At 43.4% G+C, this 16,860-nt stretch overlaps 1 protein-coding gene across 1 annotated transcript in view; it reads right to left on the bottom strand.

Moving 5' to 3' along the window:
* COG6 (component of oligomeric golgi complex 6) overlaps positions 1-16,860 on the bottom strand; it is a 472,069-nt gene that overhangs the window by 238,200 nt on the left and 217,009 nt on the right. The gene's annotated exons all lie outside the window — the stretch shown is intronic.

Here is a 16,860-nt window from a genome sequence, read left to right as displayed (position 1 = left end):
AAAGGGGTATGCTGGAAGTGTACAAGCTCCTCCCCATCTGTTATCTCCAAGCCACAGAAAGAAGGATCCCTGTTCCTTTTCTAAAATCCTGCGCCCATACTATTCGGGTTTCCTTACTATAGCTATCCTGAAAACTCTCTAGGTTTCTCTCCAATTCTTCAAATAGGGAAATCACAAGTGAATCAAAAATGTTATTGTACATATTAACCAGGACCACAACGAAACAATATGAGATCTGCAACAGAAGCTGCTGATAATTAGGATTAAAATAAATTATTCTAGTAGATAGGCCAGTTAATTAAACTTAGCATAAAATAGTTCTTTGTGCATAGGAGGCAAGACTGAACACTTTCCAATAAACCTTGTAGTGAATCAGATCTAAAATAGGTAAAAATGTATCTAGAAAAGTATGCTGAGCTTCAGTTAGTGTAGTTAAATATTTAGCCCTTAATAACTTTCAGAATTGTTTCAGCACAGAAACTGTGCAATTAGAAATTTATTATGCAAAGTGCAAAGATTAAAGTGCTAAGATTAAAGTGGATGCTTTATTATTGATATGAGGGATATAACATCTAGAAGAGCATACATCAGTATGCAAGAGATCTAAATAAATATAAGCTGATGTGTAGATCAGATTGGAAAGACTGTGTTGCTAAGTTTATTTGCTTTGTTTTTATGTTTCTCGAATACTACTGTGCTTCTACACTACTACCTTGATTTCTGGGTTACTGGCAGCCAGCTTATTAGTTTGATCATATGTATGCAATTAGTTTAATGCTTTATGAAGCCCCACCTCAGCTTGAACTAATATGACCATGTCATCTGCGCATTATAGGATTTGGATCTTTTGCTGACCAATCCTGTGTGGAAATGTTCTTGCCATAGAAAGTGCTTTATTGCCTGTGCAAGGGCCAAATAACAGAAGAGCCAAGACACATCCTTATTTGAGGCCCCTCTTTGATTTAATGTAGTCTGACATCTTGTAACCTTTTAAGACCTTTGCTCTTACCCAGGTGTCAGAATACAATGAAATGATAGCTTTCAACAGGGTGGAATGAATGCTCCATTTTATAAGCTTGGCCCATAGGATGTGACAATCAACTGCATCAAATGTGGCAGTGTAGTCAAAGAAAGCAGAGGAACTCCATATGGGAGGGTGGAGTTATTCCCCATAAAAGATAGGTTCAGAATATTATCTATGGTGCTACAGCTGGATCTAAACCCTGTTTGAAGGAATAGAATTAGTCTTCTTTGTTCAGCCCATCCCTCTGGCTGTCCTAGTAAAATCCAGGAGTAGGCCTTAGATTCCACACCCAAAGTGCAAATAAACAATAGTTAGTAGGATCAGATCTTTCACCCCTGCTTGTATTGTTGGTGAAGGATAGAAGCACACCAAGAGTCGGGCACTTGTGCCAGTTGGACAAAGGCTAGATGTAGTGAAAATAACCACTGAACCCAATAATCTGTATTAAACTTAGATAAAATGCCCAGGACGCCATTTGGGCCTGCGTCATCATTAGATCTAATAGACTTGAGGGCAAACACTGTGCTATTAACAGTGATTAGTTCATTAGGAGAGGGAGGCTCATTGGGGTCGATAGAATTGACTGATGTATAATCAGTAGTAATGCATTCAGCAGTATAAAATGTGTGATAAAAATGATTTATGTGCTTTACCCAATCTAGTCATCCAACCCAGTTTCCAAAACTCTCACAATTATTACAGTCAAAGCTATTTACAAACTGACAGACTTTGGGTTGATCTGTCTGCCTGGAAAGCTTGTACATTAGTAGCCACTGTTGATCAAGGTATTTCTTTTTCTCTTCCCAGAGCAACTTATGATAGTTTTTCGTCTAGAGAGACTTAAGGGTTTTTGCAGTGTCTTTTTTAGTAATTTTTGGGCTCCCTGAAATTGGTTCCAAGTGTTTTTAAAGTAGGCTTACACCAAATCTTCCTCATATGAGCTTTGAACTCAGAGAACGTATTTTGTTTACTGCTACTGGTCTAAGTGTCAATTAATAATTTAGTAATTGATGCCCAAAGTAACAAGAAGTGATGAGGATACGGAAGGCTGCCAAATATCTCCGTATTTCGTATAAGAAATGTCCATTCCTCTAATTTTGTTTTACAATTGATGCTCCATCTCATCATCTTCACTGACTATGTCCATGTTTCCTGTCATTTTGATGCATTCATCCCAACTTAGTTGGAAATCATAACCTAAAACAAGCGCCAGATGATCATCCTCAGGCCTCTGCAGAATAATAAAATCTGTACAGGCAGCAAATAACAGCTGGGATACAAAATCATAGTCTAATGTGAGTGATGTGTGTCCACAACGGACATTTTAAATTTAACAATGCGTGAGAAAGATTAAAGGATCGAAACAGTTTGATGATGATCCTCAAGGATTCCTGGTTAGAGGAGTCTGAGCGATTGGCATTAGGAGGTGACCTGAATAAGAAATTATTGAATTTGCCCAGTAAAGTAAGATTAAAATTGCTGGTTACTATAATTTTGTGGCCAAGGTGTTGGTAGGCTAAATCCTCAATTGTATCACACAAGGTAATGATTTTTCCTCTTAGGTCACTTTAATGTGAGTTCAAATAAACATTGAATTAAGGGATATCATCGATTTTACTATGGAGAAGAGAGTGATTTAAAATTACTATATGAAATGATGCAAAGGGCTGATCTATCAAAATGATGTTGGTTTCTATTGCTTTTGAGACATATATAGAAAAGCCACCCAATTGTCCACAAAACGTGTTTCACTTGGCTGCAAGGATAAATACTTGTTGTTATCTCTTGATTAATGCAGCCGCAGTACCCCATGTTTCTTGTAAGCCTAACATGCCCCAGTCATAGAGGAAGAAAAAGTACATATATTTTCCAGCAATTTCCTAGTCCTGTGACATTTCATTTAGGTAAAGAGCAAGGGGGTTCAATACTTTTATTTTGTGTGTGTCAAACTCGTATTATTCTATAAATGCTGGTTCAGGTGGGTCCTTAATGTGGATGGTGGTAGCCAGCTCCAGTCCTCATGCTTGTCCGTATCCATTGCTGAAAATGTACTGCAACGTCAGTTTTCTTTAAAAAGTTGAAGCAAAGTGGGAGTTTAAAAAAGGCATGAGAGCCTTCTTGTGCACCTTTGGGCCTGTGAATGAGATCACATCTGTAGGTTTCTTTAATGAATATTTCTCCATTTCATTCCTTTGCAAATTAATACCCCAATCAGCAGAAAAATGTCTTTATGTCTGAATACCAGCTTGGTTATCTGCCTAGGCTTCCAGGTGACTAGGATGACCTATGTACCTGGGAAGATACAAATAGGATCTTTATATAACTCTCTGATTTATTGTGCAATAGAGCTTTTATGTGTTGAAACAAGGGCAGAAAGTTACTTGTACTTAAAATATCTCCTCTACCACGTAAAATGTATTATGGAAAGAGAATGAGAATGAAAGAATGTTCTTGATCATGGGGCCCCTGTGTGGAAAAAACAATATGTGCAAAAGACAACTTGTTATCAGAGAGTGGGTGGAAGGAGAAAGTTAACATCAGAGGTTACATCGCTAGGTGGACACTCATGGATGACACCAGTCTCAAGAATGTCTGGAGTACTGACATTTATTGTGAGACTGGTCTGTGATTTGACCCTTGACCTAGATGTGGGAGTTATGGTATAAAACACGAACTTCTCAGTCTGCATCCTGCAGTGTTTTCAGTGACTATTAAAGAATATATTTTCAAGCTTTTAGTGAAGACTGCCCCCATGAGTTCTTCATTGTTCAACTTACTGTTGTCGGGGGTAACTTTGCTTTAATTACTTTTAACACATTTCTTGTTAAAAATTGAGCATACCTTGCCATCTTGTGGGTCTATTGAAGTTCTGGCCAGTGGGTGATTTCACATGATGGAGGATCTAATCAACTTATTTTACATCTTTAATTTTTTTTCCTAGTCAGGGGCTTTATAAAAGGAATATCAAATTTGAGGGCCAATTCCCAGGATATTGAGTCTATCGGGTTATCTAATTTGCACTCTGCCATTTTCTCAGTCTTTGGGACAGCCAATGTGTTTTAGTCTGTGGATGCTATCTCAACCTCTTGTTGTATAACTACAGTGGAATTCTCTGATTTAGAACAATTAAAGTGATTTAAGCTTTGCATTAACAATTGTGGTAAGTTAGGAAGTATGCAGCGTTTGTCCACTTTGGTATGTGCAAGAGCAGATTGTGTTTGGTTGTGACAAAATCAGGTTATCCATTTTCTTTCTATATTGCTAATATCATTATCCAGATAAGAGATAAAGTTGCCAGAGTCTGTAATAAATCCACTTGCAACTACAAATTGTGAGGCTGACAATTTAGTGTGTTTATAGAAGTAGAAAGAGCTGAATTAATGGATCCTAGCATATTATTGGGGGTTGAGACTGAAACAAAGGATGGTGACGTGGTGCGGATGTGTACTGCCTCCTCTAGTTCCAGCACATCTGATTCACTAAGGGCAACATTATCAATGTTATTTGAGTAATTGTTTCCTTCTATTATCATTGAAGAGGATAAACCCAATTATAAAAGAGTCATCTACGGTCAAGTTACTAGGATGTACTTGGGCAACTGTCAGCTGTGATGATTTTGGTTTTATCGCATGTATGAGATGATTTGGTTTGAGAGAGAGTGTGTCCACAATGGAAGATCCTTGATCAGTCTTAGGAAGTATACTAAAGTATTGTGTAATTGGATGTGTACCTGGTTTCAATAAGCCAGGCTTGCTGCTACTACAGCGGGGAGAATGTTTGCATTGTCAGCATTCCGTCCATCATTTGTTTGCTGTAACGCTACTGCTGAAGGAGCAGCTATTTTTAAATGTTGGTGAAAGTGAACTTTGAGCCTTGACAAGTGTCATGGATTTTAGGAGCTAGCAGTGGTTAGAGGAGGATCGATTACAGTGTATTTTCCATATCACTCTTTGACAAGGCTCTTTGTGATAACTTCCAACTTTGATGATATGAACTTAGAAGGGCGGGCTCAGTAATGTAGTGGTGCAGAGGAAGGCACATGGGCCACATAATCAAGGCGCCTGCACTGAAAAGAGAGGCGCTCCCTAACACTCATCAGCTGCCCAGACACCTGGTCCACCGCTGCAGAGGCATTCTACCTGCAGACAGCTGCAATCGGCTGGGGGCTACTAAAGGCTGCCAGGACTCCAGCAACTGGCAGCTGTCATGGAGGATGACCCGTGAATAGGGAGGGGAAATAGACGGCAGGCTGTCCAGCAATAAACAATGAGATTTGGACAGGTAAAAGAACAAGCATTTGCAATGCAATAGGTCTCGCATTTGTTTAAGTAGAACTGTTGGCGTTGAAAATAACAATGTTTTTTACTTTTGTGTTTTTTATTTGCAGTGGAGTTACTATATCTGCATAGCACTATTGCCAATGGTATAAAAAAAGCAAAAGTAAAAAACACTGTCATTTTCAACGCCAACAGCTCTAACTTTAACAGACGCGAGACACATTGCATTGGAAATGCAATCGGTTTCGCATTTGTTGGAGTTGGAGTTATTGGCATTATAAATGCCAATGTTTTATACCTAGCCATGTTGCAGGGTGCAGTTTCATATATGGCCAAAAAGGTCCCACGGAAACTCTTTTGGCCACATATGGTACTGCACCCTGCTGAAGATATGGTAAATCCACCCTACTCATAATGCATTGAATGCAAGATAGTACCAAAAGTATATTCAAATAGCTATGTTCATATACACAATTGGTAGCTTTGAAATGTGACACAAGAATTATTATATTAATTCTGGATTAGGTTGTACTCTGTTTGGAGATGATGAAGTGAAATTTATAAAAGGTCTCCTATAAATGTGAGATGTGCTAGTGAGGAAAGTAACCACTGCCAGCTTTGCTTAGGGCAAAGCGTGTGTCCTGCCTGAAGCCCTTTAAGAAAATAGTGCTCTGAGGCTGTAAATAAAACCTAGCGAGTAACAACACATGTAACAGGGGTGTCCTCATGGAAGGCTACAAGAAGAGACAAGGTGGTACTAAGGAGGGACTACTAAGCCTATTGACCAATAAAAAGCCACCATTACAAGGGACAGAAGCCAATTAAAAAGATGGGCAGAGCTTTACGCCCATATCCTGGACTGTTCCCATGAGGCACAGGGTCAGACTGATTTGCATATGGCCATGTCTGAACTGGGGTGGTGGAGTGAGCTAAAGAATGATGATGGATTTAACCCAGATCAGTTGACTGGGGGTGAGTGGTTGATTTGCTCAAACGCTCCGTCCATCATCCCCTTTGGTATCGCTTTGTTCGCCCTAAGTTGGCAGGGTATGCCCAGACGTGGGTCCCTTGCTCACTTTGCCACTGGATTCAAGATAGCCTGGCTGAAGAGGGTTATGAACCAGAAACCGGTCCCAGGATGCTTGTTTCCGGTCCAGGGAAGACATGGCTTGGCAGTTCGGACTGGACTGTTCCCATGAGGCACAGGGTCAGACTGATTTGCATATAGCCATATCTGAACTGGGGTGGTGGCGTGAGCTAAAGAATGATGATGGATTAAACCCAGATCAGTTGACTGGGGGTGAGTGTTTGATTTGCTCAAACGCTCCGTCCATCATCCCCTTTGGTATCGCTTTGTTCGCCCTGAGTTGGCAGGGTATGCCCAGACGTGGGTCCCTTGCTCACTTTGCCACTGGATTTAAGATAGCCCAGCTGATGAGGGTTATGAACCCGAAACCGGTCCCAGGATGCTTGTTTTCGGTCCAGGGAAGACATGGCTTGGCAGTTCAGGCTGGACTGTTCCCATGAGGCACAGGGTCAGACTGATTTGCATATGGCCATGTCTGAACTGGGGTGGTGGAGTGAGCTAAAGAATGATGATGGATTAAACCCAGATCAGTTGACTGGGGGTGAGTGTTTGATTTGCTCAAACGGTCCGTCCATCATCCCCTTTGGTATCGCTTTGTTCGCCCTAAGTTGGCAGGGTATGCCCAGACGTGGGTCCCTTGCTCACTTTGCCACTGGATTCAAGATAGACTGGCTGATGAGGGTTATGAACCCGAAACCGGTCCCAGGATGCTTGTTTCCGGTCCAGGGAAGACATGGCTTGGCAGTTCGGGCTGGACTGTTCCCATGAGGCACAGGGTCAGACTGATTTGCATATGGCCATGTCTGAACTGGGGTGGTGGAGTGAGCTAAAGAATGATGATGGATTTAACCCAGATCAGTTGACTGGGGGTGAGTGTTTGATTTGCTCAAACGCTCCGCCCATCATCCCCTTTGGTATCGCTTTGTTCGCCCTAAGATGGCAGGGTATGCCCAGACGTGGGTCCCTTGCTCACTTTGCCACTGGATTCAAGATAGCCTGGCTGATGAGGGTTATGAACCAGAAACCGGTCCCAGGATGCTTGTTTCGGGGCCAGGGAATACATGGCTTGGCAGTTCGGGCTGGACTGTTCCCATGAGGCACAGGGTCAGACTGATTTGCATATGGCCATGTCTGAACTGGGGTGGTGGAGTGAGCTAAAGAATGATGATGGATTAAACCCAGATCAGTTGACTGGGGGTGAGTGGTTGATTTGCTCAAACGCACCATCCATCATCCCCTTTGGTATCGCTTTGTTTGCCCTAAGTTGGCAGGGTATGCCCAGACGTGGGTCCCTTGCTCACTTTGCCACTGGATTCAAGATAGACTGGCTGATGCGGGTTATGAACCTGAAACCGGTCCCAGGATGCTTGTTTCCAGTCCAGGGAAGACATGGCTTGGCAGTTCGGGCTGGACTGTTCCCATGAGGCACAGGGTCAGACTGATTTGCATATGGCCATGTCTGAACTGTGGTGGTGGAGTGAGCTAAAGAATGATGATGGATTAAACCCAGATCAGTTCACTGGGGGTGAGTGTTTGATTTGCTCAAACGCTCCGTCCATCATCCCCTTTGGTATCGCTTTGTTCGCCCTAAGTTGGCAGAGTATGCCCAGACGTGGGTCCCTTGCTCACTTTGCCACTGGATTCAAGATAGACTGGCTGATGAGGGTTATGAACCCGAAACCGGACCCAGGATGCTTGTTTCCGGTCCAGGGAAGACATGGCTTGGCAGTTCGGGCTGGACTGTTCCCATGAGGCACAGGGTCAAGACTGATTTGCATATGGCCATGTCTGAACTGGGGTGGTGGAGTGAGCTAAAGAATGATGATGGATTAAACCCAGATCAGTTGACTGGGGGTAAGTGTTTGATTTGCTCAAACGCTCCGTCCATCATCCCCTTTGGTATCGCTTTGTTCGCCCTAAGTTGGCAGGGTATGCCCAGACGTGGGTCCCTTGCTCACTTTGCCACTGGATTCAAGATAGCCTGGCTGATGAGGGTTATGAACCCGAAACCGGTCCCAGAATGCTTGTTTCCAGTCCAGGGAAGACATGGCTTGGCAGTTCGGGCTGGACTGTTTCCATGAGGCACAGGGCCAGACTGATTTGCATATGGCCATGTCTGAACTGGGGTGGTGGAGTGAGCTAAAGAATGATGATGGATTAAACCCAGATCAGTTGACTGGGGGTGGGTGTTTGATTTGCTCAAACGATCCGTCCATCATCCCCTTTGGTATCGCTTCATATCCTGAATACAGCATGTTCGAAGAGACAGCGCAATTGCTGCCTCGCAAAACCTAAAAAATAGGGAAATGAGGAAAGCTGTTACAAACGACTCGGCGACCTCAGTCAGGCAAGGTGTCAGTATCTGCATATACAATGCCCACAGCATCCTCTGTGTTGCAGCAGCAATGAAACAGTGAGGCAGAGAAGAGGCAGAGGACGGAGGGCCAGGCAACTCAAGCCCGGTGCAGCGTGAGAAGGAAGGAAAAGCAATCCAAATCGAACAGATCAGCCACCTTGGTTGCTTGTGTCATAACGTATTCAAGGTACAAACAGTTGGTGTGGCTCCAAAGAAAAGATACTCAATCTATGAAATAAGCATTAATCGTCCCTTAATCTGACAGTTGTATTGCCCATACATGCAACACACTGAAACAGCAGAGAAAAGAGGCAACAGGGAGCTCAGCATAAGCAAAACTCAATAACCTTAATGCTGATTACACATTAGTTTTCTATTCAAATGCATTTTAGGCTAGATGAAAATTGTGGATTGTCTCAAGTGGAAAGTAATTACATTTTGACTAAAACCTGTAAAGCATGTAGCAAGAAGGGAAATATATATATATATATATATATATATATATATATATATATATATATATATATATATATATATATCGGAGACAGCTGGCCAAGGGGATAAAAGCACAACAAGAAGCTTAGTACCAAAATTCCTAGAATAACCATCTATAGGTGGGGTGGAGAACAAGAATATTGAGGTGTAATAAGTGAGGTCAAACAGATTCGTTTTGGACTGGCCACCAAAACACTGTGAATAAAGTTTTTTTTTTAACTTATGTAATTTGGGCTGGTCCAGTGCATGTGTGATTTTTTAAAAATGGTTCTTGTAGAATGGTTTTAATTCATTATTCAATAAGCTCTACTACTGCTGGACGGGGAGACAGGGGACAGAAGAGCAGCTAGATGCCAAGCAGCATGTTCCATCTCTTAATGCTCTGTGAAGACACAGCATGCAGCACCGAATCTGCTCTCATGCTCCATTAAATACATAAAGGAGAGGTATATTAAAAGAAACTAGTTTTATGCATGACCTAGATTACGTTTTTGAAAGTCCTTGTTACAAAATGATGAAGCAACATTTGCAAAATGAGGACCAACGAGTTACCATTACACTAAAGCGATGCATTTTGGTGGAAGCACTTCTTTGATAAAAATAAAAAAAGTACTTTCTGACGAGTACTTATTTTCTTCAGAGATACTCTTCAATATTACTGCCTAGTGTGGATGAAATACCACCATGCAAAAATTGTAAAAATCAAGTCGAAAACTACCAACATTAGATTGTAGAAAAGACAGGCATTGATTCAAGTTTCCATTGTATTTGCAGGATGGATTTTTATGCTCACTCGTGGATAAAGAACACTAGAAATTGGTGTAGCTGACTTGTGAGACACGTGCAGTTCATTTAACTTTATTCGGTCATATTAAAACAGTCCACAAAAGCATAATACAATAACATATATGTGGACATCATAAAATAGTACAAGTAAATCTAAAAAATCTAACAATAAATAATACACCAATCTAACAAATAAAATACTGTCGCTAAAAAACAATACATAAAATAGTATCTGTTGGGAGGTCTATCAGCGAGTTTCTAAAGCATGTGGGCGACCCAGAAAAGTAAAAACAAGGTATTTTTTTGCTTCGCACAGTTTAAGTATCTCACCGCCCTATCAAAATGTCTGATCCTCATACATAGCATGTTAAGTCAAACATACGGAGTGGTTCAACTATATTATTAAGCTACCCAAGCAATCTCCTCGCCCTTAACACCAACTTCAAGAAAGTATAAACCGTAAACATAATCTCCTCTGAGCCAGCAAATTGAAGAAAGTGCAATGCACCAGTGCAATGGCGTAGGGAGTACTTGACCAGTAAGGGCTTTCAAACCAAAGACCCAAATTGGGAGTAAAAAGTGCAGAAGAACGTGACACAAAAAGAACTCTGTGCAGATAGCTGGTCGCATAAGCAAGGTTTCAGGTCATGTGACCAGTCATTACCTTGAGGGAAAGTGACTAATCTAGGAAAAAGACTTGGGGCCTGATTTTGATCTTGCAGGAGGAATATTCAGTCACAAACGTGACGGATATCCCGTACGCGGTATTAGGATCCCATTATATCCCAGGGAGATCGAAATACGGCGGATGGGATATCCGCCACTTTTGTGACGGAGGATTTCATCCGCCAACACCAAAATCAGGCCCTTTGTCAGAACCTAAGGATAATAAAATGGTGATAGTCTGATGCGCTATACAGCAAAAATGGCTGCATGTCCCTGGATGTGGTGAGTTGCATATATGAAGCCACAGTAGAGTTCCGATACCCTTAACCACCTCTTTTCCTCCCAATAGGCATTACACATGGCGCCAAGTTTTTTTTATCTACATTTGACAAAGATCGTTGAGGGTCTATGAACAAATACTGCCTACCCAAAGTCATAGAAAAGTCCCTAATTTCCCTCGACCATGGCAGCTCTAATCCTTGGGACAGGGTCAAGCAATCCTCAATTAACAATCTATTAATAAGGAGGGTCTCATTTGTCCACACCCTACGCCATAACATCATTTGGCGGATTCTGAGGACTTCTTCAATATGTAGAAGTCCTAGTTCCCTGCGGGTAATAAGGGAGGCGATGGACGGTGGGAGGGCAAGTAGATGTCATGTACATTTGTTTTCTGTTACCTGAAGAAAGGGAGCTGCCTCTATGCCCCAGATTCCTGCTCCATGTGTTGCTATGCCTACATTTTGCCTGATATTTGGCTAGCATTTTTTCTGGATGTGACAAGAGAGTGGGCAACATAGGGTGTTATTAGGACGGCGGTCCCACACCGCTAATTAGAATGCGACCGTCACCCTGGCTGTCGCATTCCGCATTTTTGACATTGCGGTGGGTGCTGCTGTAAGCAGCACCCACCGCAATGCCAAAGTGCCATGTTGTACTTTGCCATGCACAACGTGGCAGGCACCGCACGGTGCCTGCCACCTTGTACATGGCAATGTAGGGGGGCACCATAGATACCCCTGAAGTGCAGCCCCCTCAAATCCCCGGGGTCCCGCAACGGCCCCCCAAAGCAATTCCCTGCCAGCCTTTACATGGTGGCAACGCCGCCATGGAAAGGCCTTAAAAGCCACACATACTAATATGGAAGGTGGTGCCTGCTAGGCGCTGCCACCACATTGTGGCCCAGGTCTACACTTTGCGTCCGCCGCGATACCCCCGCCATTATAATATGGCAAGGGGTAAATCAGGTAGCAATGGTGGGCGGACCGCCGCCGGCGGTGGCAATCCGTCCGCCATCCTAATCACCCCCATAGTGTTCTGCAGATCGTCTTAGGCCATCATCACATTCCAAGCAGGTACATATTTGTTTCATAATTTTTTGTAATAGTCCAGAACATAATTTGGGCAGATGAGTTAATTCTTTTTTCATCCAGATATCTTTATTCTGCTCCTGAAGACTGACGTACATCAGATGAGGTTCCAGTCTGCCGCGCCCCTCTACATGGTTTCCCCTTTCTCTACCTACTTACAATTAGTAGTCTATGCTACGAGAAGCAAGATCACTATATAATTCCGGTATGACCAGACAGAAATCCCTGATAACTTACTTACCTTATCCACGCTGGGTCATCGCTCACTTCATTTATTAAACCAAGGCACTCCATTTTTATTGATTTTCAGGCTGAATTTGATAGGGTGGAAATACTGAAAACTTTCAGCTGAAGTAGGTGTTATCAGCCATGCATTTACCACAGTGTATCTGGAGGAATGGAGTAATGGTATGCCAGGCAGTGTGCTCCTTCCACCATTACGTGTCACAAGGCTGTTTTGACTTGATCCGGCACTACCTGGGATATTTCTTGGATTTATGGATACTTTTACTATACATTTAAATGGAATTTTAAGGTTGAACTGTCGTTTTAAAGTAAGCTTCAGCTAACCTGTGTCTACATTCTATTATTGTTTCTGTATTTTAAGGCCTGTCTCGGAGCTATCTATATTGTGATATATTGTGATTTTTCTACTGTACAACAGCTTTTACAATACAATATAATTTGTCATGTTACAAAACAGACTGACTTTGTTAATTGTGTAATATGCTTTAGAAATGCACCGGGTCTTTAATTTTATTTTAAAGTTGATATCTCATGAGGTCACCATCTCCCCTAGCAAACAACAAACAGCCTCCTCCAATGGTTATTCAGCTAACATTTATTTAACTAATGAGGAGAGTCAACAAAACAACAGCAACGTACCACACCAGCCTCACCAGTATCAATAAGAAGCTGTGACTCATTTAAGGCCTAGGGCAAGAAGGACTACATGTTTGCTCGATGACTCTTAAGACTCACTCTCTCCAGTGCACCCCCTTGTATTCTCACTGGTAGAGATCACCATCAAAACAAATCAATTAGTTCAATAATTAAAAAAAGTCTTAAAGAAATGAAAACGCTTCTTTGCTTTCAGACTCAACTAACATGAAGAAATTGCACTCCTTCTTATATCACAAATTAACTCAATATTGAAAACGTTTGTTCCCACCAGGAAACGCTTTGTTTAGTCTCTGCCTCTGGTATACACCCACCAAAAGGACCGATGCAAATAGTTACACATGGTTAATTCGAATGGCATAAATATAAGGACTATAAAGAAGTGCTTTGTATTAACAAAACATGACCATATACACAGAGAGAGACTTGTGTGCTCTTTGCTTTGAAACTGCACTATTGTCAATGAATGATCAGATTTGGTTTGGAATTATACGGAGAGCAGCAGATTTGAATTGCACAGATGCAGATTGATCCGTAGTACAGAGTGCACTCCTAACGCCCCAGGGCAATGATCTTTACCAGCAGAGTCAGCCCAGGCTGAAGATTTTACAGAGTTTCTTCAAAGACAAAAGGATATGCAGAATTATTCCAGGGATTCAGTGCTGGTGCAGAGAAGCACCTGTTCCTTGTAGGTGTGCGGCAGAGTGTTTTGTTTGGAAGGAGGCTGCTATGTGGCATGTGGTGGTAGGTGAATTTCGTTCAGAGGTAGTGCGGGAAATCCCACCCAAGCCATCTTGAAGGCACGTAAAGGATCGCGAACAGGTACATCCTCTGGAGAGGGAGCTGGTGGATGGAATGCAGTGAAGGCCTGAAGTGTGTGCATGTTTCTATGCGTTGCAGGGCATGTCATGCTGCCTCCTTCTCCACATTCTGGAGTGAGCCCACTTGATGTTGCGGGATGCCAGTCTGCCGCAATGCCGCATGTCATGCTGCCTCCTTCTCCACATTCTGGAGTGAGCCCACTTGATGTTGCGGGATGCCAGTCTGCCGCAATGCCGCATGTCATGCTGCCTCCTTCTCCACATTCTGGAGTGAGCCCACTTGATGTTACGGGATGCCAGTCTGCCGCAATGCCGCATGTCATGCTGCCTCCTTCTCCACATTCTGGAGTGAGCCCACTTGATGTTACGGGATGCCAGTCTGCCGCAATGCCGCATGTCATGCTGCCTCCTTCTCCATATTCTGGAGTGAGCCCACTTGATGTTGCGAGATGCCAGTCTGCCGCAATGCCGCATGTCATGCTGCCTCCTTCTCCACATTCTGGAGTGAGCCCACTTGATGTTGCAGGATGCCAGTCTGCCGCAATGCCGCATGTCATGCTGCCTCCTTCTCCACATTCTGGAGTGAGCCCACTTGATGTTGCGGGATGCCAGTCTGCCCCAATGCCGCATGTCATGCTGCCTCCTTCTACACATTCTGGAGTGAGCCCACTTGATGTTGCGGGATGCCAGTCTGCCGCAATGCCGCATGTCATGCTGCCTCCTTCTCCACATTCTGGAGTGAGCCCACTTGATGTTGCGGGATGCCAGTCTGGAGAGAGTTGCATAATCAAATCTTGGTGTTGATCCCGGAGCCAACTATACCTCAGACGTCTCTTTGTTTTGATATAAGGGAGGGTTTGCAGAGCTGTGGAAGTTGGAAGAACAACATGTTCCTTGGCTGTAGTACCAGTTATCCATCATGGGTATTTCTTTAGATTCATACTTTATTATTTATAGCTGCTTTCAGTAGCACTAGTCTGTCACCAAGCGGTAACTTCAAAGCACTATAAACAAGGAAAACGTCAGACAGACCAGAAATCAACGGGGGCATCAGTTATCTTTCTTTCGTCCCTGAAAATCATGTTGCAAGAGAAAAGTTTAAAACTAGTGATTGTTAAGAAGGTTGTTTTACAAAATAACAATTTTCCCTCATTTCCAATTACAGACCAGCTCAATGTAGCTGTCGATCGTAGTTCGAGTGAATAAACAAAAGTGGGCTGTTGTATTTGGACTAGGCTAAGCTTGTATTGAGGACTTGTCTGAAAGTCGAGGGTGGGTTCAGCTTTTTGCGATGACATTACGGCGTTTTGGTTCTTAGTCAATGGATTTGTCTCTGCATTTCTTAAGCTTGAATCTAGTTTAGTTAACTGTTAGGACATGAGTGCCCCCTGCATGGCATACAGTCTTGCTACCCTTCCCTGAGTGTCCTACAGTGAATATCTAGTGTCCTGGTTTTTCATTTTAGCCCTGGCCTCATGTTAATCTAGTGTGAGGGCAGAGGCTGAAGCATGACCTTTGACAAGGGTAAGGTCATGGTGAGGCCTTGTTAGCTGGTGAAGCACACTAAACGTTTACCCATTGAAAGACATTGGACTTCTGGCCTTGTCATGGGTTTAGCACATAGAGCATGGTGGCAGCATATTGTGTTTTGTGAATCCATAGGTGAGGCCCTGCGTTTTACATTTCCCTGATTACACTAAAATTATCTGATGACAGCATAGGGCAGACACCTTCCCCAATGTGTGCCTCTGTTATGGGTGCTCAAGACTAGATACTACCCTGCTGTGAGAAGCATCAGTCTACACATAGGCTGTGTCTGGTGAGTAACCTGAAAAGGACACTTGAAAGGAGAACCAACCTAAACCGTTTCTGAAACTGCAGACAGTGGATACACATGTTCAGTCTGCTTTTCCTTCATAAAATTGGGAGCCCACGTGTTGTTCCTGTTCCAAGTCCTTCATGGCCAAGAAGTGGAGTGTTCTGCAAAGTATCCAGAAGGTTACTGTGCCAACAGCGCTGGATGAGAAAGGTCATAATCTGAGTTTGACCCATTACTGGAAGAGTTGTATAGCTGTCCTGAAATGTCTAGAAACCCGCCTGCCTGCTGAGAGAGAGAAGGAGCTGTCCAGGAGGAGTGAGGTGCAGCAGGTCCCTGGTTCTGGAGGGACTTCCAGAAGAGGAGGGCCGTGGAGAGTGACTGTATACCCAGGGCCGGCTTTAGTGCTGGTGGCGCAACAGTCTGTTTTTGGCACCCCCCCATGATCTCCTTCTCCACTAATTCCCTAACTACCACTCTACAAAAGTGTCCCTCAGCTCTCCATTGCCCCTCTCTGAAGTAAAAATAATGTAAGTGCTACTCATAGTCTACTCACACTCAATTTTGTGGTCTGCATGGTACACAGTCTTTGCAGCAGGTACATTATCCTTCTGAGCTACTTTGTGATGAGTAAACACTGCTACTAGACAAAATTCCGATCTCTCACCAGTAGTAACATTATTCACAATCATCACATTTTTATTATTGCCTGAAAACTGCTGGATGCACAAGGAAGCGCATGTGCTTTTAAACCCATAAGTTGTTTTTAAACACAGCACCCCCCCCCGCCACCACAGTCAGCACAAGGTGCAGCTGCACCAGTGGCACTCCCATAAAGCTGGTCCTATGTATACCCCATTACCTGTGATCCTATAGTCTCTCTCTGAAAGCTGTTCCTCCTGGGTCTGTGACAACCCGCCCTGAGAGACAGCCGAAGACCAGTCAATAGTGTTATTTGAGTTTGAATCGGTCTACCTGTGGCATACTGTACAGAAGAAGACTAGGCGGTCCGTGGTCGTATTTCATAGAAGATCGGCTTCTGCAAGGCCATATTTCCCAGAAGGCTGGTCTTTGCTTGGCAATTTTGCACAGAGGAAGACCAGCCTGCGCATGGCTGTGTTGCCCAGAAGGAGACTGCCAGAAAGTGCTCGCCCATTGTAAGGCCACACCGCAGGCAGAAGACTGGCCATTGCGAGGCCACATCCATCCCAGAGATCGAGATCAAGTCTTCTATGGGGATCACCATAGGCGACCAAGGAGAC

This window comes from Triturus cristatus, chromosome 8, assembly GCF_964204655.1.
Source record: "Triturus cristatus chromosome 8, aTriCri1.1, whole genome shotgun sequence".
Classification (NCBI taxonomy): domain Eukaryota; kingdom Metazoa; phylum Chordata; class Amphibia; order Caudata; family Salamandridae; genus Triturus; species Triturus cristatus.
The sequence above is the reverse complement of the archived record's forward strand: the minus strand, read 5'-3'. Positions and strand labels throughout refer to the sequence as shown.